The sequence below is a fragment of the Cervus canadensis genome, chromosome 5, assembly GCF_019320065.1.
Source record: "Cervus canadensis isolate Bull #8, Minnesota chromosome 5, ASM1932006v1, whole genome shotgun sequence".
NCBI lineage: Eukaryota > Metazoa > Chordata > Mammalia > Artiodactyla > Cervidae > Cervus > Cervus canadensis.
This window is the reverse complement of record NC_057390.1, coordinates 7,623,096-7,647,869: the sequence shown is the minus strand read 5'-3', so window position 1 is coordinate 7,647,869 and position 24,774 is coordinate 7,623,096. Positions and strand designations below refer to the sequence as shown.

General features: G+C 40.4%; 1 non-coding gene across 1 annotated transcript; it reads left to right on the top strand.

The window, feature by feature from the left end:
* Positions 1-24,442: 24,442 nt before the first annotated feature.
* LOC122442721 lies at positions 24,443-24,549 on the top strand. The gene has a single exon (XR_006269717.1). It is a non-coding gene; the product is annotated as a U6 spliceosomal RNA (small nuclear RNA).
* The last annotated feature ends 225 nt before the right edge of the window (positions 24,550-24,774 follow it).

Genomic DNA, 24,774 nt, shown 5'->3' with positions numbered 1-24,774 from the left:
AGTTGCTGATCTCTCTCATAAAAGAGGAAAAGATAACCTGAGGTTTCTATGCTTAACAAAGATATTGTCATAAAAAGTTAATTTAAATGTATTTAACAGCTTGCAAGGTTAAAAAAATTAACAAACTTGGCTCATTATGAATACTTTGTAACAGTCAGAGAGGATCCAGATTTAGTATATAAAAAATAGACTTTTTGTATAGTTACTGTGGTTTTAATCATTCTGATTCTTATGTGTTCTTGTAGATATTTAAATGCAAAAGACTGTATCAATAAACTGTGTCTATATATAAGACTCAATAAAAAGGTGAAGATTCTATTAAGCAGCATTTTTGCTTCCTTCTTATAAAGCACAGCCAAAATGCTTTCAAAGTGCATATTTTAAATTTTATATTATTAAATTTTTATTTTCTAACCAATCTAAGTAAATCTCCATCTACATAAAACCATTATAAAATGTTAAAGAGGGAATTCCTTGGTGGTCCAGTGGTTACAAACCCGTGCTTCCACTGAAGAAGGCACAGATTTGACATGACATTCATATCCTGAATGCCATGCCACATGGCCAAAAAAAAATGTTAAAGAATATTTTATTTAATATTTTCTTTTCTTACTCCTTCAGAATCACAATTCTACTGAAAATGTGAGAGGGCAAGCCACTCCTTGTGATAAGTGTGTATTAACTCTATTCTTGTATATGATGTTGGAGTAGGAAATGGCATTGCACACCAGTATTCTTGCTGGGAAATCCCATGGACAGAGGAGCCTGGAGGGCTATAGTCCATGGGACTGCAAAGAGTAGGACAAGACAGCGACCGTGCACGTGCTGACAGATTTAACATGAATTTCTGAGTTTAGCTACTTTCTTGTCTAGATGGAAAATCAGATTTCTGAACACATTTGTTTGGATACACTAGTGACACACCCATGCCAACTCTCAATGGTAAGCTTAGATTTGCGGTATTTTCTATATGCAACTGTGCTTAAGACTACCATTGTTTTAGGAAGTTGGTGTCAAGCTTCTATACTACATATGGAATAAAAAATTCCTCTCTGCAGTTCCGTGGGTATGAGAAATGCAGTGTTCTTATTTTTACTTTACTTCAAACATTGATCATGTTTGTGAGCTATCTGGGTGGTAGAAAGCACTATGGTTCAAACTGAAGTTCCAGAATCTCTCAGATTAAAACCAAAGAGTGCACTTTTTAAGAAGACTAGGTCCTCATCAAGAAGGCAGCTTTACATTGAAACAAGTATACTATTTAGGGTGAAACAGATCACCAGCCCAGGCTGGATGCATGAGACAAGTGCTCGGGCCTGGTGCACTGGGAAGACCCAGAGGGATCGGGTAGAGAGGGAGGTGGGAGGGGGGATCGGGATGGGGAATACATGTAAATCCATGGCTGATTCATGTCAATGTATGACAAAAACCACTACAATATTGTAAAGTAATTAGCCTCCAACTAATAAAAATAAATGAAAAAAAAAAAAAAGGCGGCTTTAGCCACGAAGGGCTTCCATAACCCTGGTGGCTCAGACGGTAAAGAGTACACCTGCAATGCAGGAGATGTGAGTTTGACCCCTGGGTTGGGAAGATCTCCTGGAGAAGGAAATGGCAATCCACTCCAGTATTCTCGCCTGGAGAATCCCATGGACAGAGGGGCCTGGCAGACTATACAGTCCATGGGGTGGCAAAGACTCGGACACAACTGAGTGACTGAGCATATCCTAGTGAGGGGTAAGAAAGGGTAGAGTTATTTCTGTTACTTCCTAAGTTAGTATCTCCTTGAACAAATTATTTAAACCACTCTGGCTAGTGAAGCCACCTGGGAAGGGACTAAAATGTTGGGTGGGAAACAAATTAGGAATTTAGGATTAGCAGATACACACAATTATATACATAAAACAAACAACAACTACTTACATATAGAACAGGAAACAATATTCATTATCTTTTAATTATCTACAATGGAGAAGACTATGAAAAAAATATATATATATAAAATACATATCTATAATTGAATCACTTTTGCTGTATGTCAGGAACTCAACTGTAAATCAACATTGTAAATCAACTGTTTTGTTGTTTAGTCACTACTAACATGTCTGACTCCTTGGCAACCCCATGGCCTGTAGCATGCCAGGCTCCTCTTGTCCACGGGATGGATTTTCCAGGCAAGTATACTGGAGTGGATTGCTACTTCCTTCTCCAAGGGATCTTCCTGACCCAGGGACCAAACCCATGTCTCCTGCATAGGCAGGCTGATTCTTTATCCCTGAGCCAGAACTTCAATGGAAAAAATGTTAGCCTCACTTGATTAATCTGTCACAGAGCTGACACACTTCAGATTTTAAAACACTATTGACCACTTGTTACATATGGGCATTCTGCTCTGCTGTGGGAAATCCATGGACAGACAAGACATTCTAGAAGGTGGGTGGGGGCAGAGCTTCTAGTACCTTTGCTGGGAATGATCATTCAGGATTGACTACTTTTCTGGTGGTGTTACAGTATGACTATTTTGATGAGACATTTTTACCTCCAGTCTTATTCTCAGGTTAACAGCAGAAAGGAGAAATCTCCTGACACATTATGGGACGTGTTGACACATGTTTTAGAGAATTTTCAACAAGACTGCTCAATAAAGACGGAATTCACTCCAACCTTATAAGGATACAATCAAGCTGATTCAGGATTTATCAATAAATTAAGTATAAAACCTTAAGACATTTGCTATAGAAATCATTATGCTCTTTTAACAATTGTAAACAGCTTCAGTTTCCTTAAGAAAACCCATTTTGCAAACCCTAAAGAAACTAGGATCCTTTATAGTGAGTTTCATTTTAATGAATTTAAATACAGTGCTTTTCTCTTTTAAACACTAAACCTTTACTAACATGAGCAAGATTGCACCCCTGTGATCTGAGGATCTCATGGTACCCATTAGGATGTCTTAGTACTATTCTTTTTCTTTACTTTCCACTCAGAGGCATGGAAACTGCTTTAGCATTTACACAGAAGAGTTCTATGCAATTCGTGGTCCTAATAACTGCTTATTTAAGAAAAGAAGAAAATTTAATTAATTTTAGTTTCAGAAGAAAAAATTCTCTTTAGTCTCTTTATAATGTTTGTCTTCTTCTATATAACACATTCATGATTATCTAAGAATAACTGGAAATTTGCGATACATGTTATGTTAATTGATTGAAGCATACATCTTGCTTTGAAAAAATGGGTATCGCATAGTCTAAAGATTCAAAGGTCAGAGTCTAGTATCAATTTAGTTATTAAATCGAGCTTATCATAAACAATGAAGTTAGGTATTTACTTGAAAAATGAAGTCAGGATATCATTTATTTGTTCAGTAACAGAAGGGCCTCTCAAATATAAATCCTTCCATATTTGTGGGGAAATGTCCTACAGGGTTAAATATGACATGTCACTGTGATTTCAACTCTATCAATAATACATGGGCAGATCTGGGTACATTTAAGACTAGTTAGGAGGAACATAAAAACAACTGAATGGGCTAAATACCTGTACCGCATAGTTGTCCTCAGATGTGTGTGTGTGAGAGAGAGAGAGAGACAGAGACAAAGATACAGAGAGAGAGACGGCAAAGCAGCAAGAGAGACAGGGAATGAAAGCATCTGTACTGCAGGAAATGAAGCGGTGCAAAATTAAACAGGTGGGGATATTTCCCAGCAAGAGAAAGGAACTTCTTTTAAGAACTCCAAGTCCAGAGATAAAGGACCTGGGAGCAGAGGTCCCCAAACTTTTTGGCATCAGGCATCAATTTCATGGAAGAAAATTTTTCCACAGATGAAGGGTGATGGTTTCGGGATGACTCAAGCACATTACATGTCTCATGCACTTTATTTCTATTATTGTTACATCAGCTTCACCTCATATCATCAGGCATTAGATCATGGAGGCGGGGGAGCCCTGCCTGGCAACACTACTATTCATACTCTCTAAGCCTGAGCTTTTTCCCTAAATGTAGAAGCTAAAAGATGGGCCCATGGTAAGTAATATTTAAATCTGACTTTATTTTATTGTTGTACCCAAGATTCTGTGAATTCCTTAATTCATTCTAATTAAGGAATTATTTAATTCCTTAATTCAATCTAATTACAGCTTGATTTCTCAGAGGGAAAATATATGACCCTACCTTCTCAAGTTACTTTTTGATTATTATCTTCTCTGGCTACTGCATTGCTGGATGACAGCCCAGGGACCTCCTGCATTTCAGCTCTCCTGCAGTGAGTACTGAACACTGAGCAGGTCTGCTCCCAGGGCTCCTACACTGACCGTGGAGACCGGCAGAGGAGGCAGACTGCTCACCCCGATGTTGTGAACGGATTCACAGCATATATTCGCAGTGACGCAACTTTGTGATTCTTGTATTCCAGTTGCCAGGGAGGGTTCATGTTTCAGACTCCTTGGGTTTACAACCCTAAGATGATTGCAGAAAAATAAAATACTCTGCAGCCAATTTTTTTTTTTTCTGAAACATTCTGATATATAATTATCATCACCAAAAAGTGTATTTTCAACCCTATTCTTTATCGAGTGCTGCTTAGAATGTTTTTCTTTTTGACAAATCTTTGCTCCCCTAGGAACCCTGATTGATGTCAAGGTGGATGCTGACAGAGGAAGTGGTACAGGGGTTCTTGTCTTGGTGAAGAGACCGAGCCTAAGCAGAGATGCAAAGGCAGAGAAAACCTCTTGACACTCCTTCTGCTTTCTCTTCTGGTTTCTGTACCTCTCTTTTCTACCTCCCCAACCCTGAACCCAGATCTGTCTCTCTTATTACATCTCGCTGTGTAAACTCAGACACACACTTCCAGGGCGTTAGAGACTGGCCTCTGTGAAGTGTGCAGAAAGTGCACGCACTTTGTGTGTGTCCAGACAACAGCTTCAACAACAGGAGTTGCTAAGTGTTCTGTCTGCTGCCCCCATGCCCAGCATCCTTTGCATTTATCTTCAGAACCACCGTCAAAAGTGACTCTTAAGGACTTGGGAAGGCTAATGTTTCTGAAGGGGAAACACAAAATCACGAGAGTGCAGCTGTGGTCTAACCACAGCAGAACGAGCCCTGAGACTCGTGCACGAGACCTGTGTGCCCCCCACCACCTGCAGACCACCACCTGCTCCCACTCCGGTGACTTGCCTGCAATGTGGGACTCAGCTGGGGTCACGGGCCAGAGGGACTTCCTGGTTTGCGAGGTCTCCAGTTACTCAAAGGTATCTTTATCATAAAGCTACTGTTTTCCTCTTTAAATTAAATTTGCTACCTTTATTTTTTAAGTTAACAGTCAGTGATCAATCTGGCTGTGCTTTTGTGAAAGACAAAACTTTTGGGGGGTTAAAGACATAAAGCTAAATATAAACCACTTTTATAGACACTGGGTGAGATTTTTATCTGTTTGGGTAAGCTTTTTTTTAAAAAATTAATCCCAGTTGTGCAGAATATAAAACCTGAATTTGTTCATGCTGACATGTGAACTTGAGCTTGCATTTGGTTCTGCAGTGATAACTTCAATTGCACAAGGCTTGTTGCATTTGACTAGTCAGAATCTCTGCCCTAATGAAACTGAAAACATCCTAGAGGTACTCTGAGACAATTTTTAATTCACCTTTAAAAAAAAGCCTTTGATGAAAAAATTGGAATTTCTGTATTAATCTCTTTGAACTGCATACGGAGACCACATCCAAGCTTATTCCTACCTTTTTTTTTTTTTAACAGACAAAACTCTAATAAGGGGGTATATTGTGCACTTTTTAGATTTTTTAGAATGCTTTTTGAAAACGCTTTAAAAGAACTTTCATGAATTGAAGTGTTATTGCATTTCTGATTGGTGATACAAAGAACAGTCAAGATATATGCAAAAAAAGAAGAATAAATGAAATCCTGAAGAGGTCCCAAAATGGTTCAGTATTATGAGACAGTGAACAGCAAATGAAGCAACTGTCCATTGTAACAAAAAGAAGGGGGTATTTGTTTTTATAGATTTTTTTGATGTGGGCCATTTTTTTAAAGTCTTTATTGAATTTATTACAAAATTGTTTCTGTTTCATATTTTGGTTTTTGGCCTCCAGGTGTGTGTGATCTTAGTTCCCTGACTGGAGATGGAACCTGCACCCTCTGCGTTGGAAGATGGAGTCTTAACCACTGGACCCTCAGGTAAGTCCCAAGATGGGGGCACTTTTAAAGGTTTCCTGCTTATTTTAAAGACTTACTGCTTAAAAATTCCTACCATACTCCAAACTGGACAAGAATGCCCTGCTCAGTGGGACGCGGGCATGAAGAATTTTGGAGACCATAATACTTGGCTTGACACCTGAACAATATTGAAGTCTTGCTTCTTATCTTGTTCGATGCACAAGTAGAAGCCTTTTGCTTTCCTTTAACAAAAGTATTTTCAACCCTACTGATGCAGGTATGCTAAAAAAAAAAAAAAAGAAAAGAAAACCTTTTCTCTATTAAGGACTTTCACTGACATTTGGTTTCATTGAGCACATTAAATCTGTGTTAAAACACAACTACCCATTGCTGTTAATCAAAACTGCAGTGAGGGACCTCAGATGCAAAAGCACATTTTCTTTGAATCAAAGACACCTAGGTTTTTTGCAGCCCTCACTCCAAGCGATTATTTTGTTTTTTTAAATTTTGATAGGAGACCTTCCTTTTCTACAGCTGGTACCATCAAAATGCATCGGTTCCTTTCACTCCCACAGCAAAGAAGTAAACAATATTAATGTAGGGAGAATACAGCTTAAGCGATTCCCAGAGTATACAAACATTTATTGGTACAAAATCTGCGACAGGAGTTTTTTCTTGTTAAATTTTTACAGTGTTTTCTCAAATCTTCAAAGCTCGCCTTGATGGTTTACTGAAGTAACTGAACTGCTCTTGAGTTGTTTTATATAGGACATCTTATCTTTCTTTCATTACTCAGGCTGTGGCTTCCTCTTCTATTCCCATGAAATCCATGTACACACTTTAGAAGCCCTCCTGAACAGGCTCTGCTTCTAACTTTCACAGAGCCCTTAGCACCATTTGAATACGAAAGAGATACTGAATAAAAAGCTTTAATCTCTTGTCTGTTAGGCTGCTTTCTGGCCTCTCTTCATCTCCTCCTGTTCCAAGGGCTTCTCTGTGAGAGGCAAGTGAACACGCTTCTTTTGGAAATGAAGTGTAATGCACAAGAAGATGCTTTTGCTTTCGGCTGGACCGAATCCGGAAAGTCAGAGGCTCTTGGAAACCAACCCCCCAATCCTCCCCTCTGTCAAAATTCAGCTCCATGCGTCCACCACTGCCTTGTGTTTAAGCCTTTACAGGTAAAAGATTAGTCAAAAGCTCGCTCCCTGAACAAAAATCATTCAATCGGCAGAATGTTCAGGAGTATCAAATAGGCCCTCCACCTCCAATACTGCGGGGCGCTCCCCTCTGATACTTCTTCCCCTCCGTGAGCTGGAACTGCTTGAAAGGGTTCTCTGTTCTCTCTCTCTTGTCAATTTGAATGCCAGGAAATGAGCCCCCTTTGTGAGATTAATTAATAGCAGGAGCGGATCGGCCGGAGCCCCAGCGCCACGCAACCGAGCTGTAATTGCTACTTTGTGGAAAGGAAAGGGAAAAAAAAAAAAAGTTTGGGTTGCAGTTTAAGAAGAGGGTTTAAGGAAAGTTCTTTGAACTAGAGGTCTCAGTGCACTGGATTAAGGCAAGAAGCAAGGAGGCCTTTGAAGTTGGCTAAGAGGTTTTGGAAGGGAAAAAAGTTGGGTGGCGAAGGGGAGCTGGCAACATCAAAAGCAGTCGCTTGCTCGGCCTCTCACCTGCTTGGTTTCAGAACAGGGACCCCGGGGCTGGAGGGCAGCGTGGCGGGTCCCCACCCCGGCCGCAGTAAGGGGTGGGTGGGCGGCTGTGCATTCCGGATGCGTGGTCCACCCTGGCTGCAGCGCCTGGGCCGTGTACAGGGGCTCAGTCAAGGTGGGGACGCTGTGTGAACGGGCCGGGACGGCACACGCCAAACGCACTTAAAGACTGCAAAACGGATTCCTCTCATTTCTCTCCTGCCACCCTCTCTCCTGAGACCTTAAAGACGTTTTTCGAAAGTTCCTCTGCTTATCGCTTAGCCCTGATGTATTGATAAGAGGAAAAAGAGAAATCATATCCATACCCTGTCTAGAATTAAGAATTAACGAGGGCTGTCTTCTCAACAGGGGCAACACCGCCCCCAAGGGGGTGAAATTGATTTCTGGGGCTGAAAGAAAATTTCAGATTTTCTGCGACTTTGTGATTCTCCAAGGGCCACAGTACATCCACAGATACACATTACATCTTTGCTAATAAAACTCAATAGGGAAGGGCAATTATAAACAAAATACCTAAAATGAGCTGCTTAAATATATCACAGCCTTTAAAAAAAAAAAAAAAAAAACCACCACTCTGAGGATGAATGCTATATGCAAATTCCTAAACAGTGGCATGAATTTTCTTTTATGTAAATTGTATATTAACCAGAAGTTAACTTGAGCACATGAATTTCAAATTTTGATTTTGTGTGGAAGAAGTCAAATCTCAAATATTTTTATACTTCTAAATCTCACTTTATTTTATTGTCTTGCTGTTTGTCAGACTGATGGATGAGATTTCTACTTACTTTAATGGAAAACTATGAATAGATCCCAGTTCTCATCTTTACAGTTTGTGCATAGGCTCAGATATTTTTGGAAAAAAAAAATCAAATTCTCCTCAGTTTTGTTTGTTTACGGGGAGTGAGGAAGGGCTTCCTTACAAGTTCTAAACTCAGGATTTTTTCAGTGACCTGGCAGATTTTTATGTTTTATAAATACACTTTATGCTGTTCATTTTAACTTTGTATGTATTTTTTCTAAGTTAATATGGTTAGGTGTCAATTTCAAAAGATAACTAATATTTATGGAGAGAAGTTAAAAACATTTTCGTGGCATTTATTGCCTGATGGGATTGTTTTAGACCTTCTAAGGGTGTTGTTTTCATTTTGAACTTAACTTCCAAGATAAATACATACACTTTAATTCAACCAAATATGTAAATACTTAGGGGCAAGCCTTAATAATAGAAACTAGAAGTCAAGAAAAAGTCCTGAGTTCCTATGTTTTCAACTATAACTGTGTTCTACCTTTTTCTCCTTATAATGACAAGGAAGCTTGGAAAATCAATAGCCAATCGCAGTCTGTGCTGTAAAAACCAGGAACTTTTCTAGGTCTGTTTAGCTAGATACCACGTTTCTGAGCATCACCACCATTCAGACTATTTATTCCCCACTGCACTTGAGAAGGCTATTTTGGAGGCTTTGCCTTCAGCAAAATTAATATACACAGCAGCGGACACAGGAAGCCGTGTCTTCCCTTTTCCAGTGTCTATGTCTGTTGTGTTCAAAAAGATTCTCAGGAGGGCGACAGTCCCGGCAAAATGTACCAGTGACATTTCAGAGTTTCCTCTTCATTGACCTCCAATACCAATTCACTCTGCACATGCAGGGTGGACGAGCCCAACCTTCAGCCCACAGTGAGCAATCAATAAACACTGTTGACTGACCTCGTTGATGCACCCAACACCTCAACTCATGGCCATGCAACCTCATTACTGTGCCATCTTGGGGGACCTGCCATTTTGAAAGATTAACAAATATTTTTAATACGACAAGTGAGTGAATACAGTAGCTAGTGATTATGAGCCCACTGGCAGAACTTCCTATCCCCAGTCCTTCCAAACCTGTAGGAAGAAACAAGTGTCCCTATTTCAAATGGAAGCCCACATCTACTGGCTCACCCAATTTAGAGGAGACCTTGTCCACTCTGCGTACAATAGAAATTAGGTAAATACAGAACTAGGTACAGTCTTTCTTGAAATACATTTCTTGCCATAATGCCTAGACGCCAGTCTATGAGCTGTCAAAAAGCTGTACCTAATTATGCTCATTAAGAAAAACAGACATTCAGTTACCTGCCTGCTGCCAATGCAGGAAACGAAATAGTTTCCGCTTTTAGTATATCCACTATCTTAGTCGATGCCATGCATGTTAAAGTTTACCACTCCTTGAGGCTTGCAATTGCAACACTTATTTATTTTTTAGCTATCTGGAGGATTATAATTGCGTGCACGCGTCAATTACGGATTGGATTCAGCATTTTCAGATAAGTTCCCAGTTCACAAAGAGAGCACAGTGGTCTCCTGGCGTTTCCAGGCCAGTTTGATTACAGGTGTAGTACACTCAGGCTTGTTAGTTCTCCGTGATGAGGGCATCCTTCTCTGCTATACCTCTAGGAGAGGAGCTGACCACTGCCTCTCACTAACAATTTCTTCCCATTCCTCAGAGAAGCCTTAATGAGCCCCTTGGACATGGCCAAAGGCAATCTTTTCTCTGGGCCAGTGAGGTGAAAAGCCAAAGCTTTACCTACCAGGCAAGCAATAATTAATAAGGTGTCTTTGATTCATCTCAATTCATTAACAAAGTTACAGGTTGGGCAGCCTTCAAGGAGCACAGTGGAAGACTATCCTTTCACTTACAGAAATTGGATGAAACATGCATGCCAAGGTATGTTATGTTAAAAAAAAATTAACTTACAACCAAAATAAATGAATGTAGAATACTAATTGGGAGAAAGCAACTGACAGATACTGCAAAAGACTGATTTTCAGGGAAACGGAGAAATCTGTTTTCTGTTTATTTTAAGGACAGGAAATGAATACTGATTAGAAATGTATAGGCAGTTGCATTAGGCAGCATTTGGTAATGTTTTCGCTGGATATTTGATTTGTCTAAGTTTTTCCTAGATCTAAGACTGGATGTCAGTTATCAGAGTTAGTTTTGGTCTAATAATTAGTTGGACTTGGCTACAGGGCTCTTAAATCACAAAGCATTTTCCATGCCTTTGCAGAAAAGGAACTAAACCTGAGTGTCGCGTGGCCACAGAAAGAAATGCCTGCTATGAAAATCCTGGATGAGGTGGTCAGGTTTCAGCTGGCCTATTTTGTTCCCTAAGAAACTACTGTGGACTTAAGAAATATTGCTCATTTGAATTTGTATGAATCTTAAAATGCTACTATATTATTTCTTAATTGTATATTATAAACATTTATATATAATACATACAATTATTTTAATTAAATAAAATATATTGAATATAAATATAAAATAAAATGTCAAATATATTACATATAAAATATATTATATATAAGATCCCCTGGAGGTCATGGCAATCCACTCCAATATTCTTGCCGGGAGAATCTCATGGACAGAGGAGTCTAGTGAGCTACAGTCCACGGGATTGCAAAGAGTTGGAGATGACTGAATGACTAACACACACACATACAGATATAAACATATAAAATACCTACAGTTATTTCTTAATAATAATACTTATTCTTATTTCTTTTTTCCTATTATATATGTATAACACATATAATATATATACCATATACAATATATACCATGAATAACATATATACCACATAGGGGTTTCCCTGTTAGCTGTTGGTAAAGAATCCGCCTGCAATGCAAGAAACTCCAGTTCAACTCCTGGGTTGGGAAGATCTGCTGGAGAAGGGATAGGCTACCCACTCCAGTATTCTTGGGCTTCCCTTGTGGCTCCAGGCTGGTAAAGAATCCATCTGCAATGTGGGAGACCTGGGTTCAATCCCTGGGTTGGGAAGATGCCCTGGAGAAGGGAAAGGCTACCCACTCCCATATTCTGGCCTGGAGAATTCCCTGGACTGTATAGTCCACGGGGTTGCAAAGAGCAGGACACGACTGACTTTCACTTTCATATATACCATATATAATGTATACCATATGCCATATATAATATATAAACCATATGTAAAATGTATAACATATATAATGTATACAATTTTTCTTAATTACTATCAATACTTATTCTTATTTCTTAATTGCATGTATGTGTCAATATATATTTTGTGTGTAATATATTCAATATATTTATACTTAATATATTTTATATGTATACACACACACACACACACATCTCCTCTTATTTATGATAAGAGCACTAACAGAACAGAATGCAAGCCACACTCCTAAGAGAGGAGGCACTAGCTTTCAGAGCCTGTTAGAAGGAAGCCCCTCACTGAACGGGAGGGGTCTGGCGGTGCTGGGGAAGCTGTTCCATGTTCCTGGCAGCCCCCCGTGGTGGGGGTGGGGGCTTCTCATTTGCATCTGTGGTGTTGCAGTCTTGCTCCAGGTCCCTCTCCACCGTGAAAAAGGCTGACTGGGGGAGGCGGCTGGGGCAGGCAGCAAGGCTACAGCAGAATCAGGCTGCTTGCCTCATCAGCTTTGCTGGGACCACCACACGATGGCCTCTGTGAAGAAATATAGATAATAATGTACAACGTCTCCTAGAACCATGGCTGGAGTCAGACTCTCCTGATCCTTCATGGGAATTCAGAAGTGCAGTTGTGAGGTTGCAGTGACATCTAAAGGCAGACTCCTCAACTCCTGCTGCACTTCCGCCCTGCTGGTTCCTTCTCACAAACGCTCCTCTCCCCATCAGAGCTTCTAACAGACAACAAACATCTAAAATCTGCAGGAAAGCACTTTTCCTGGGATCTTCTCTTTTCTTGGTCTACTCCCTTTGGAAGTGAGACATACTTGCCACCTTGAAAGCCTTTCTTGGGTTCCGCATTCCATCACTTCTGGCATTGTTGCTATGTTATCTTCTTACACTCTTATAACCTTTGTGCCCATTTGTCTTGAGGCCAAACCAGGCTTAAGTACACAAACCGCAAGTTGGGGATGGCTTGCATTGCCCTGCGGCCAGGATCCAGCCTTCTCTTCCTGTTGTTGTTCAGTCCCTAAGGCATGTCCAGCTCTTTGCGACTTGGTGGACTGCAGCATGCCAAGCTCCCCTGTCGTCTACCATCTCCTGTAATCTGCTCAAACTCGTGTCCACTGAGATAGTGATGCCATCCAACCACCTCATGCTCTGCCGCCCCCTTCTCCTCCTGCCTTCAATCCTACCCAGCATCACGGTCTTTTCCAGTGAGTCGGCTCTTTGCATCAGGTGGCCGAAGTATCTTCCTATCTCCACCTCATACTCCTTCTTCTACTTTCCCCGAGGAGACACGATGGCCCTGAGGTTGTATGAGCTTCCTCTGAAGAGTAGAGGCTGGCTAAGCCACATGCTGTTCTTGAACTACATATGACCACCTTGCCAATCAGGATAAGGAAACATGCATTTTTAATCATGGATGCCCATGTATGAACTGTGCCCTTTCCTCCTTATTTAAATAAAATGACCTTGTCTGTAGCCAGGTTGGTAGTCGTCTTTCCCTGACTCCATCACCAATGGCAGACACAAGACCACTGCCATCCTGCGGGGGGGGCAGCTTTCCACCTCTGCTCCCCTAAGGACCCAGCCATGGACATTTCAGCCACCGCCTCTCTCATTTCAAATGTGCCCCAGAGTCTCTTTTCAAGCAGATTCATGAATCTGAAATGTCTCATGCTCTGATTTGGCTTCACTGGCCTTACCAACCAGATGTGTGGCACTGGTAAATTCAGACAAGGGCAGAGAAATGAGAACATGTACACAAGGAAGCAGGGTATTTTGCATGCAGGTGATCCCCGACAGTATTAGAACCTGAATGTGTTTTCTCAGCTCCCTATTGAAAGGATGGGAGTCTTTCTTTTCTATTTTTTTCTTTTAATGGCCTTGATGAAAGACCTATAAAGTTGAATTGAATGGTTGGAAGATAATAACTCCAGTGGTAAAGTTCCTGCCTTGTCTCTGACCCTGCCCTGGCAGTAATCCTGGCTTTGGGGTCTGAAATTTCCTAAAGATGTGTTAGTGTCCTATACTCATGTGCTCTTGTATGCTCATAATCCCTTTCACTAGCTTCTTAGCTGCATGCTTTGTATTTAAATTTTCCTTCTGACCAAGTAAATCCCTTTGGATGAAGTGACAGGATCTTTTCAGCACCCATGGCTGGTGACAGCTGGTGGGGAGATTCTGAAAGCCTGCAAAGTATTCCTTCTTGCTTCCTTCAAGACCAGTGCCAGCCACCAGCTGAGAGATTTGTTAGCGCTCCCTTCAGGCATCCGTCAGCTGAAGAGGTGCACAGTCAATGCTAAAGAAGCATAATAGATATCAATGTAAAAGACAATATCGGTGCTTCTGGCTTAACCGTGTCTTTAATTAGGTACTTATTTATTATATGTGAACATGAAACCTTTTCATTAATTCCTGTGTAACCCTTTATTAATACTGTATGAAGCATACACTGGCGTGTCAAAATGCAGTGAAAACTGGGCTTTGAAAGCAATCATTGCCGATAACCTTTAAAAGAACAGCTTCCAGGGCCAGATGCATGCTGTTTCCCCCTCCTTCGGTGAAGTTTCCTTGTGAATATCTAACTTGTAGTACATGCTGTCGTTCTCTGTGAAAATCGAAGGATGTCCTTTTGGGGGGAGAGGGGGGCTCCTCTCTGGCAAGTGGTCATTGTTAGAGTAAGCAATGAGGTAATGAGAAAGACCCTGACTAAGTAAGAAACTAGACTTTGAATTCACGAGGGTGTTAGCAGTAGGTTGGTCCTTATGTGGAATTACTTGGTTTCAAAGACTTACCTAACCAAATGTCGTTTCTCTATTTGCTGGAAAACCGAAACAAAATAATGCTTTCAGGGTAACAAAGGTGATTAACCCGTTAAGAGCAACTTTTAGGGGTTGTGAAATTTTTCTGTAAATTTAAATCCCTAACCTACATAACCATCTTTCTAGAAACTACAAATTTGCTCACCTATAAAGTGAAAATAAAATGCAAACTAAACTGTCACTTCAAAAGATGCCTGGTTGTAGATTTACTTTTACATAGTCCCCCTTTGTTTTTGCCTTGATTATTTTAACTACGAAGAGAAAGTTGAGGGAATGCTTCCTTGTTTACACCCACTTATAAATATCCCTGGCAATTAGAATCTGAGAGATGAGGAAAACTGGCTGCTGTGCATACTATCAGTTGTTGTTCTGTGTTTGTGCCCAAGAAATCAGAGCACTGGTCATCCCAGAATGGTAAGAAGTTCACATACAGCATCGAGTATTTTGACAATGCAAAATTAATGGCAGATTTCATAATCATTATTCTGGTTTGGCAACTTATAAAAACCAAAGCTTCCTCCCATATCATAGAAATGTGTGTGTTTTGCATCTTCTAATATTTCTCAAATTCCTTTCCTAATTATTTTTTAAATTGACAGAATTTTCTACTAAGTCAATCTATTTTAAGAAATTAGAGTATTATAGTTTGTGCCATGGTTTTGTTTTACAAAAGCTGTTGCACTTGAAAATGTACTAAGTTACAGACGAGAAAATTACTACGAAAATAAAGTGATTGTCATCTCAGTTTACGTTAGGGTTTGGGGTTACTAACGTCTATCAGCAGCAAAACAGATTCTGTGACTCTTAATAAGAAAGAATGACACAGTTTGGAATTTGAAAATCTGTGTTTTCTTTTTTGTCATTCTGCTTTTAACATGCCATGTTTCCTTCGGGGCAAGAAAGCTGTTGGACAGAGTGGAGGAAAAAGGATTGGAGACTTTTAGTTATATATACATTATTGCCAAACCCCAAACACAGGCACTTTGCAAAACATCAAATGATGCCTTTTCCTGTGAGAAAAAATTGCTTAACTCAATCATCCTAGTGCACTACAAGGATATTAAATAAGCTGTTGCAAGAATAAAATTTCTCTCGTAAACAATTAAAAGCAACCAATCCACTAAGAATAAAATTGAAATCTGAGTTTGTGGTATTGTTGTTTGAACCAAAAACGCACATGGCTTTTCAAACATTGAAGTACCGATGACACCATTTTTGTGTGTGTGTGTGTGCCTGATGGCTTATTAATTCAGGGCTTGCACCGGGTTCACCAGATATTCCTGAATCCTTATTAGTAAGTTGCAACTTGATGTGTCACAAGGAAGATGAAGGGCATTCCTAATAAGACTATAATCTATCCATCGGTGAATATACATTGATATCTGCTTCTTGATCTACTTCCTCTCACATTGGGTAAATTCCTTTGAATGGGCTTTGTGTTTTTATGTAAGAAATTGCTTGGGTTTTGTTCTGTTTTGTTCTGGTTGCTTTTAGGGGCATGCATGCACATGCGTGCATGTGTATGTTTTAATGGGCTGCTTTACGTGCTCTAATTTTTTTGGTATATCTTTGCACCAAATATTCCAATGCAAGTATACACACGCATATATGGACTGGCCTACCTGTATGTGTGGTGTCTGTTTACATTTTCTGTCATGTAGTCATTAAGCACACAACGTAGCCTTAAAGGATGTCAGAACTGACAGCCCCGGCATGATGGATGATGTTGTGCTAGACTGATTCTTACCAGGTGTGGTGTGATGGGAATTCAGATGCTCTTCAGAGCTCTTATTTGTGTTAGTAAAGTTTTGCTTTTCTGTAAGTGGTGTTTTTTTTTTTGTTTTTTTTTTGAGGGGGAGGGCTTCTGCACTTGTGGCCATAAACCTTTGTAAGATCTATCAAATACTTGAAGTAAAAAAACAATATGGAGTTTTCTTCTGATATGTGTATATGATGTATGTGACCTATTTTTAGATCACCTCCTCTTCAGCAAACATCTAAGTAGCCTCAAGTTATCAGGAGAGATATCTTCAAAGATTTAATATTGCTGATTCTGTTGTTGCTAATCTCCGGGTAATATGAATGGCCCCACTGACCCGCTTAACTGGGCAGGAGTGATTACCACCTGCCCAGATCCATGAAAACATCAAGCCAACGTTAGAATTTCATTTAAACATTAACTAACCTTTTATTTAAATATTTGGGGTCAGCTACAAGTTTGAAGGGAGAAAGGCAACATTCTCTGGCCTGTCTGCACACAATGGCTGGTCTCTGAACAAAATCTGAAAGTTCACGTTGGTCCCTTCTAGCCGTAAACACAAAACCATGGGACTGTGCCCAACCGCCGTGAGGGTGCTCCTGCCAAGCTAAGCATGTGGCTAAGTGACGGTCTGTACCCACGGCAAACCCCAGCATCAACCAGGGACACTGCTGCCTCGGTGAAGCTTGTTTGTTTTCCATAATTGAATTCAGTGTCTTCTGATCAAAAAGAACTTGTCCTTCCTTTTGAACATTTAAGATGAGGATGACAGAACTAACTGGCTGAATTTTAGGTCTGCAGAATTTGACAAAACTGGACAACCTGCCTCAGGGTGTTGTCAAATATCACCTGTCTTCAACAGAGGGAAGCCGGTAACTTAAGTAATCAGTGGATCCGAGCAATAGAGTTCTAACTTCACCCAAGTGTTTACTGATCTTCCCAAATAATACTGGGCTAACTCAGCCTTTGTGTACAGATGGTCTCAAAAGCTTGTCCTGACACCTGCTATGAACCATGTTCCTCACCAAATTTCCAAAGAAAATTATAACACAAAACAAAATTATAACACAAAATTATAGCGCAAAAATTATAACACAAAATTATAGCACAAAGATCTTGTGTAAAGATCTTTACAGTTTTGATGAGTCTTCAGAGTTTCTTATACAGATGTGAAAGTGAAAGTCACTCAGCAGTGTCCAATTTTTTGCACCGCCATGGACTGTAGTCCACCAGGCTCCAGCATGGGATTCTCCAGGCAAGAATACTGGAGTGGGTTGCCGTGCCCTCCTCCAGAGAATCTTCCCAAACCAGGGATCAAACCCAGGTCTCCCGCATTACAGGCAGACTCTTTACCATCTGAGCCATCAAAGAAGCTTATATACATATATGAATATATATTTATGAGCAGCATTCTTGCCTGGAGAATTCCACGGACAGAGAAGCCTGGCCGGCTACAGTCCATGGGGTTGCAAAGAGTTGGACATGACTGAGCTCCGCATAGCAGTCTTCCATTTCACAAATATCCAGTGAGAACCTATAATGTTCTGAATTTGTGGTACAGAGGTTGGGGCTTGGTCCTAATTGATAGGTGTCTATCTGGAACTTGCTAGAAATCCACCCTCCATAGTGCCAGGGAAAGGTGTTCACAGGGAGGTGTCTCACTGGTGGCAAACCTCTACCACTCACCTGCAGAAGGTGCTACAAAGCTGCAAGCAATTGGGCGGCCCTGGCAGCCATGTGGTTCAGGGGCCCTGAGGGGAGAGGCTGTGCCTACGGTGGGACCCAGGCCCTTGGGAAGTCAAGAGGCTTCAGGAGCCCACCTGCAAGTCCATGGGAACCAAAGCTCAGAACCACTTCTCCTGCAGTGTCTCCCTGGCACCCTCTGCGGGCAGTACAACTGACCAGGGCAGTAGCTGACAGCGGATGCTGAGAGGGCCCAGATCCATTTTCACAGACCAGGCAGTTAAGGGAGAATTCAGAGCTGGGAGCACCACACAGGTAACTGGCCCACACAGTGAAAGCACATCACCTTGCAGGCCTGCTCTTCAGGGGCTTCTCCTCTGAGAGTTTTGGTCTCAGGTTTTTCCTAGTGGTTACTCATAAGACTGGGCCTCTCTGGTGGCTCAGCAGTAAAGAATCCACCTGCAGTGCAGGAGATGCACGTTTGATCCTGGATCAAGAAGATCCCCCAGAGAAGGAAATGGCAACCCACTCCCGTATTCTTGCCTGGAGAATTCCATGGACAGAGGAGCCTGGCAGGCTACAGTCCATGGGCTCTAGTCCAAGAGCTAGAGATGACTTGGTGAGTAAACCACCATCATTTGTAAGACCACACACTCACCTCAGAGACATTGCAGGTTCTGCTGCAGAGTACTGTAGTAAAGTAAATACCACAAAAAAGCAAGTCACATGAAGTCTTTGGGTTCCCAATGAATATAAATATTATGTTTACCCCCATACTATAGTCTATTAAGTGTGCAATAAATAGCATTATGTCTTAAAAAGTACAGGCTTAATTTAAAAACGCTTATTTTTTTAAAATGCAGTAATAATTACAATACTAACATCAAAAATCATTGATCACCATAACAAATATAATAAAGTTAAAATGTGTGAAACATTATAAGAATTACCAAAATGTGAAACAGAGACACAAAGTGAGCAAATGTGGTTGGGAAAATGGCACATGAGTTGCCAAAAACCTTTAATTTGTGAAAAACACAATATCTGCAAAATGCAATAAAACAAGGTGTGCCTCTATGCTAATATTTGCAATTTGTGATAATTTGAAGCATTATCTACTAATACTTTTCTATGAAAAATAACAAATGTGTTCCACTCCATCATCCCAGTGTTTCTTAGCCATGACTGCAGTGACGAATAAAACTTTAAATAATATTTAAGCTTTATTTCCACTTGTCATCTTTGGACAGTATTTTCTGACTCCTTAACTTCCAGAGAAATATCAGTGACTCTAGGCTTTCTTCTTTTGATCCTCTCCTCACTGGTACATCCAATGGAGTTCTCAGATTCAATGCTATTTTTAAATTCCTACTACTGCATTCTTTAAAAAAATATATATATTGTTATAGTTAAGCCCTCTGTACCTTGTCTCGCAATTGGCACTGAAAACTGAACCCAGTGAACTGCACTGTCAGTGCTATGACTGCCTGTCGTTCACTGGGCCAGTATTTCCTGGCTCTGCAGACGCGACTCTAACCCTAAGAACAGGTGAGAAATTTACTCTCCTTGCAATCATACAGCCAGCAAGACCTGGAGTTTTCTCAAACCTCCTCCAAGCTACACTGAGCGACAGAGCTGGATGTCTCAAATCTAATTCTAATGCACTGAGCTTGAACACAATGCTACGCAGTAAACTATTATTTTTACTTTTGGTTCTTGATAGACTTTTTTATCTGAGTCTATTTCTGTTTTATTACACTATTTTTTTCTTTCAGATTTCACAGATAAGTGTTAACAGACAACATTTGCGGAGAAGGAAATGGAAACCCACTCCAGGATTCCTGCCTGGAGAATCCCATGGACAGAGGAGCCTGGCGGGCTACAGTCCATGGGGTCGCAGAGAGTTGGACGTGACTGAACAACCAACACCCACATAAAATATTTGCCTTTTTCTACCTGACTTATTTTACTATGCAAAATACCTTCCAGGTTCATTCATATTGTTGCAAAGGGCAGATTTCATTCTTTTCTCATGGCTGAGTAATGTTGTATATTTATATGCAACATTTTCTTTATGCACTTGGCTGTGGGTGGAGAATTAGGTGGCTTCCATATCTTGGCTATTGTAAATAAAGCTGAATGAACATTGGGGTGCATAAAAATTTTTGAATAAGTATTTTGCTTTGCTTTGTTTCAGATGTATGCCCAGGACTGGAATGACTAGCATCATAATCTACAAATAACAAATGTTGTCAAGGACATGTAAAGAAAACAACTCTTGTACATTGTGAGTGGGGATGTAAATTGGTGTAAGCCACGATGGAAAACAGTAACGGGGTTCCTCAAAAAAAAAAAACTTGATAGATTCTTTATTAAAAACACAGATGATTAGATGTTAGTCACAGAAAAGTAACTTATGTTCAGAGCTTTAAGTCAGGTAGTACTGAGATGCTCATGTGCTCCTATATGCGTCCATTCACACTAGTGTCTGTGCTTACAGAAATATACTCATGTGTTTAGTTTGGGTTTATTATTTTTTTTTAGGAAAAAAGGACTACACTATGCATATTTTTAAAGCTTTTTATTTTGTAATTACTTTTTGATGGATGGAGAGATCCAAAGATATCACAAAAAGGTCCAGCAAGTCTTTTACAAGAATCTGCCCGTGATACAGGAGATGCAGGTTTCATCCCTGGGTTGGGACGATTCCCTGGAGGAGGAAATGGCTAACCCACTCTAGTATTCTTGCCTGGGAAACCCCATGGACAGCCCATGGGATCACAATAGAGTCAGACACAACTTAGCAACTTAACAACAAACAACAACAAAAGACATGTTGAAATTCTACCCTTTACCAGTACCAGTGAATGTGATTTTATTTGATAAAGGATTTTTGCAGATGCGTTCTGTGCTGTGCTTAGCAGTTAAGGCGTGCCTGACTCTTTGTGATCCCATGGACTGTAGCCCACCAGGCTCTTCTGCCCATGGATTCTCCAGGCAATAATACTGGAGTGGGTTGCCATGCCTTTCTCCAGGAGATCTTCCAAACCCAAGGATCAAACACAGGTCTCCCGCATTGCAGGTGGATTCTTTGTATCTGAATCATTTTGCAGGTGTAAGCAACTTAAAATGAGTTCATAAGGGTGGGCTCTAATCCAACAGAGGGGTGTCCTTTTAAGAGGGACACTTCATGTAAAACACATAGGGAGACTCGTGAAAACAGAGGTGAAGACGGCAGTTCGCTCTCTCATCATTACTTTTGATTCTTGCTGGACCAAGGATACAGCTATTCACTGTCACCCAAGGAAAAAACAGTGTTCACTTGGAAAACAGCACTAGAAAACTTCATATATTTTGTCACTACTTGTTCTCAAATTCTGTACCTCTATTCTCTTAGCTGGTTGTGTGTATAAAGTGGGTTTCAGTGAACTTCTGGGTCTGACTCCCCAGGAGAGGAATAGAAAGGTATTGAGGAAAAGAAAATGGCTTTGAAACTGACAATGATACTCATCAAATGCTCTAACTATGTGCCTGCATTTCTCAGCTTCCCTGGGAATCCACATGACTACTTTTTCTGGCCAGTGGGCTATGAGCAGAAGTGCCATGTGTCACCAGCAGGTGTTTATGAACTGGCAAGGCACTCCCAAGATGACTCTTCTGCCATGGCAACTGAGGAGGCTTCTTTTTCAAGCTTGTAAAGCTAGAAGCTGATAAAACATGTTCAGCCTCCATCTCTGAACAAGTAACTCTACTTGTACCAGACAAGCGGAATAAAAAGGTGGAAAAAAAATTATGAAATGATTTTAACTTTAGCACAACCAAGTCCACCCTGACAAATAAGAATACAATGAGTAACTATTCAAAAAGGAAAGCATGTACAATCACATCTTTATCTATGAAGGTGAAGACTCCTAAGCACACAAATAACCAATAGAGTAAAATAGAAAGTTTCAAAAAGCAAAGCCAAGAAAGTGTGAGCATTACCAGGAGGGGAAAGGACAAATAGGATGAATTGGGAGATTGGGGTTGACATGCATACACCACTGATACTGTGTATAAAACAGATAACTAATGAGGACCTACTGTATAGCACAGGGAATTCTACTCAGTGTTCTATGGTGACCTAAATGTGAGGAAATCCAAACAAGAGGGGATCTATGTATGTGTATGGCTGATTCACTTTGCTGCAGAGTAGAAACTAACACAGCATTGAAAATAACTATACCCCAATCAAATGCCAAAAAATATTTTTAAAAAAGAGAAACAAAACAAAACAAATTTTAACCCAACAGGAAATCAGGGAAGGCTTCACAGAGTAGCGAACATCTAAATTAAATTTCAAAACTTAAAATTACATGTTGTTTCACACTTGAGATCTCAGAGGCCCAGAACTGCTTCAATCATTCCAACCATCCAAACAGCAACATAAAGACTAATCCTTATAGTCTCTGAAATAGTACTTGAAAAAAATTATGTTAAGAATTTATTCGTTTAACTTGTTTTGATCACACAGATATAAGAACTGACTCTCTGCAATTCTTAAGTTTGGTAGGAAACAAAAGGAAACAGCTATCTGAAGAAGCTCCTTAGTGAGGGCAAGGCACAGTCCTCCTCTTGACCATTGGTGATTTTTCTCAGGATCTCCTAGAGTCAGATTTTCTAATAGGTCATATCAACTCCATCACTAAAGTATCAAAGAAATAATGAATAAATATATTTACATAGGATATGGGCTTCCCTGGTGGCTCATATGGTAAAGAACCTGCCTGCAATGCAGGAGACCTGGGTTCAGTCCCTGGTTTGGGAAGATCCCCTGGAAAAGGAAATGGAAAATCCACTCCAGTATTCCATGGATGGAGGAGCCTGGTGAGCTACAGCCTGGGGTGACGAAGAGTTGGATACAACTGAGAAACTAACACTTTCACTTCACTTTCATTTCACAAGGATATAAATATATAAGAACTATTCATCAGGAAACTGAGATCATCTCTTCTAAAAACAGCATTTCTGCTTTTATTGGTCATTTATTATTTCCCTTGAGAAATTTTCTAAAAGGATCATATAAAGACTCTATATTCAGTTTCAATAAAATAAAATAAAGTCCAGCTTTTGGAACTGGATCCAGTCCATGAAACAGCTCCAATACTTTTCCCTCTCCTATATAATTGTCATTTTGTCATAATTGTCTTAGAGGATGTGTTTTACTCGTTCAACAAAAAAGACTATTCTGTGAATGAGAGAAATTGGCAGCGGCCTTTGGTATTAACTACCTGTGTCAGTACAAAATTTACCCTGCTAACATTTCTGAAAATGTTTTACATGTATTTTTGACAGCATCTTAAAATGTTTAAGTGGTATTTTATATATATATATTTCAGTTGTACCACAAAATTCAACATATTTTAAAATACTATAGATGTTTGTAATATTAATATATAAAATACCTTAGAAACATATTTAGAAACCTAATAACCTTACAGAGTAAGTAGATCCAGGTCTCACATTCCCAGGATGGACTTGAGAAATCACTGGGCTCTCTGCAGACTTAGTAGATCCAATGGTATGTGTGACTGTCTACAGGTGGGACCACAGGGAAAGTCCATTTAGGCTGTACTACACAAAAGACCAAACTAGATAGCATACTAAAAAGCAGAGACATTACTTTGCCAACAAAGGTCCGTCTAGTCAAGGCTATGGTTTTTCCAGGGGTCATGTATGGATGCGAGATTTGGACTATAAAGAAAGCTGAGTGCCGAAAAATTGATGCTTTTGAACTGTGGTGTTGGAGAAGACTCCTGAGAGTCCCTTGGACTGCAAGGAGATCCAACCAGTCCATCCTAAAGGGGATCAGTCCTGGGTGTTCATTGGAAGGACTGATGCTGAAGCAGAACCTCCAATACTTTGGCCACCTCATGTGAAGAGTTGACTCATTGGAAAAGACTCTGATGCTGGGAGGGATTGGGGGCAGGAGGAGAAGGGGATGACAGAGGATGAGATGGTTGGATGGCATCACCGACTCAATGGACATGAGTTTGAGTAAACTCCGGGAGCTGGTGATGGACAGGGAGGTCTGGCGTGCTGCGATTCATGGGGCCGCAAAGAGTCGGACAGGACTGAGCAACTGAACTGAACTAAACACAAAAGACACTTCCCTGAGGGAATAAGAAGAATCAGAAATATAATCCATTCTCTGTTTACCAAGCTTTATGTTGTGGTTAGGCGGGGTTAGGTGGGAGCAAGGGACACTTTATTCTACACAGAGAACTAGAGGCTCACAAAGCCACCAGCCCCAAATCTGAGTCCTTCCAAGGATATAACCATTGAATTGAAAGGGAATTATTCAGTGCTCGCTTCAGCAGCACATATACTAAAATTGGAATGATACAGAGAAGATTAGCATGGCCCCTGCACAAGGATGATATGCAAATTCATGAAGCATTCCATATTGTTGACATTTCTCCAAAGAAGACATACAGGTGGCTAACAAACACATGAAAAGATGCTGAACATCACTCATTATCAGAGAAATGCAAATCAAAACCACAATAAGGTACCATCTCACACAGGTCAGAATGGCTGTTATCAAAAAGTCTACCAACAATAAATGCTGGAGCGGGTGCAGAGAAAAGGGAACCCTCTTACACTGCTGGCGGGAATGCAAACTAGTACAGCCGC